This window comes from Bison bison, unplaced genomic scaffold (genome assembly GCF_000754665.1).
Source record: "Bison bison bison isolate TAMUID 2011002044 unplaced genomic scaffold, Bison_UMD1.0 scf7180017864103, whole genome shotgun sequence".
Lineage (NCBI taxonomy): Eukaryota > Metazoa > Chordata > Mammalia > Artiodactyla > Bovidae > Bison > Bison bison.
The window spans coordinates 86,680-89,487 of NW_011494675.1; the positions used below are offsets into that span (position 1 = coordinate 86,680).

Consider the following 2,808-nt stretch of genomic DNA (forward strand, 5'->3'; position numbering starts at 1 on the left):
TCCAATGAGTCAACTCTTCACATGAGGTGGCCAAAGTACTGGAGTTTCAGCTTTAGCATCATTCCTTCCAAAGAAATCCCAGGGCTGATCTCCTTCAGAATGGACTGGTTGGATCTCCTTGCAGTCCAAGGGACTCTCAAGAATCTTCTTCAACACCACAGTTCAAAAGCATCAATTCTTCGGCACTCAGCTTTCTTCACAGTCCAACTCTCACATCCATACATGACCACTAGAAAAACCATAGCCTTGACTAAATCGACCTTTGTTGGCAAAGTAATGTTTGTGCTTTTCAATATGCTATCTAGGTTGGTCATAACTTTTCTTCCAAGGAGTAAGCGTCTTTTAATTTCATGGCTGCAGTCACCATCTGCAGTGATTTTGGAGCCCCCAAAATAAAGTCTGACACTGTTTCCACTGTTTTCCCATCACATTACCCTCTACCAAATTGTGATTCTTCCCTTTGTGTGTGTGTGTGTGTGTGTGCCCCTCCACTTGTCTGGCTGAGTTTAATCTTCAATCGGCTTTGTTCTTGAGTGAAATAAATTAGAAGGAGACTCTAACTACTAACTACATGCCTACATGAATATTCATCTAATCCAGTTGGACTATGACCAGAGGGCCCCAGGTGGCTGTGACAGGTCATGAGGTCTGTGTTGCCACCTCCCCAGTGATTTGAACGTCACATTTTCTATCAGGAGCAACTTAGCAGTAAGAGCAAGGGAAGGGCCATGGGGAATATCCCTCCCAAAACTGTAAGTGTGGTTATCATCTTAGCAATCCCTGAATCCCACTCAATTTCCTCCAGAATTCTACTAAGCCACTCCATTCCACCTATATAATATTGCTTACTTTTAATATAATATACAGATTGACTTTAATGGACTGGATTGGTAATTGGTAGAACATTTCCATAATCAGGAAATCAATGAGACTATTGTAAAGAATATGGGTCTGTTTCAACTTCTAACATTGGTCTAACTGCTTTGAACTATGCATTGATTAAACTCTGCCATAGCTGAATGTGTGTGCTTGTGGCTTTGTGTTAATATGTGTATCAATCTGGGAAAGAAAACATGAAAGAAGGACAGGAAATTTTGACAAGAAAAGACAGGAAGAGGAAAAAAAGCTGATGCAATCAGTGCATTCTAACCAGACAGCAGTTTTCTAAGCAGAACATATTTAATCAAATTCCTACATATTCTTTAATGAATAAATATGTGTTTGTGGGGATAAAGGGAATAAAAGTTGACATGTTTCCTGTAGCAACTAAATGCTATTTTTTTATTTTTTATTTAAGCATTAAAATCTTAATAATTCAATAAAATGGAAATCTATTTTACATTGAAAACTTTTTCACAAATATCATATATTTCAACCCTTTACAAATCATAAATGGTGAAAAATACATCAAAAATAAACTAACAATTACAAAAATAATAAGCAGCTAGTTTCATGTGACACTGTAAATTTTATCTCCATATACCTGACCCTTTATTTCCCTAACCAAGACGCCTTTACAAATAAATCACATTTTAGCAACCTACAAGAAATATACATGATTAGATGAAAGTTGCATGATCTTACATAAGTTTGATGAATTATGTCTAATAGGACACATGTTCATGAGAATTACCAGAACATGAATACACAGATTAAGCTGTAATGAAAATAAGCTTCATCCAGTTTCTGAAAACTAAATTATATATTCTATTTAATTCAGAAAATTAATAAATCACAGAAATGAAGGAATCTTTTTACGAGTAACTACATTCCATAAAGCCTTCTTCACTTCAGTATTCCCGAGACTGTAGATCGAGGATTCAACATGAGGATTACCACTGTGCAGAACACAGAAGACACTTTGTCCTGAGTCAGGAAGTAGCTGGAAGTAGGTCTCGGATAAGTATAGATGGAGGTGGAATAAAACAGGATGATGGCTGTCAGGTAAGACACACACGTGGAAAAGGCTTTGCATCTCTTCCCCTGAATGCATACGGAAAACAAAGAAGAGAATGTAGGAGTAGGAGTTGAAGATCACCAGCAGAGTTCCGACCATATTCACACCAGGAAACGTGGAAAAGATGCTTTCATGCAGGAGTGTGTCAGAACAGGAGAACTTAAAATGGGGGATTGTCACAGAAGAAGTGATGGATGACATTGGAACTGCAGTATGGTAAGGTGCTTACATAACTGGTGTTTACCATGGAGTTGAACAGTCCTGCTGTAAAAGCCCCTACTGTCATTTCTAGGCAGACCGTCCTGGACATGATCAAGGCGTAAAGAAAGGGTTGCATATGGCCACATAGTGGTCACGGGCCATTAACCCAAAAAGGATGCATTCAGTTGTGGCCAAGGCTAAAAAGAAGTACATCTGCAAAAAGTAGTGAACAAAGGAGATTGTCTTCTTCCCAGATAATAAATCAACCAGCATCTTTGGAGTGATGGTGGAGGAATAACAAACATTTGCAAAGGACAGGAATAAATACATGAGTATGTGAAACTTGGAATCAGTCCTGATTAAGAGGATCATCCCAACATTCCCCATAACTGTAAACATGTGGATCAGATCAGTCACTCAGTCGTGTCCGACTTTTTATGACCCAATGAATCTCAGCACACCAGGCCTCCCTGTCCATCACCAACTCCTGGAGTTCACTGAGACTCACATCCATCGAGTCAGTGATGCCATCCAGGCATCTCATCCTTTGTCGTCCCCTTCTCCTCTTGCCCCCAATCCCTCCCAGAATCAGAGTCTTTTCCAATGAGTCAACTCTTCACATGAGGTGGCCAAAGTACTGGAGCTGTGAT

General features: G+C 39.3%; 1 pseudogene; it reads right to left on the bottom strand.

Moving 5' to 3' along the window:
• Nucleotides 1-1,732: 1,732 nt before the first annotated feature.
• The window catches only part of LOC104987631, a 3,690-nt pseudogene continuing 2,614 nt past the window's right edge, over nucleotides 1,733-2,808 (bottom strand).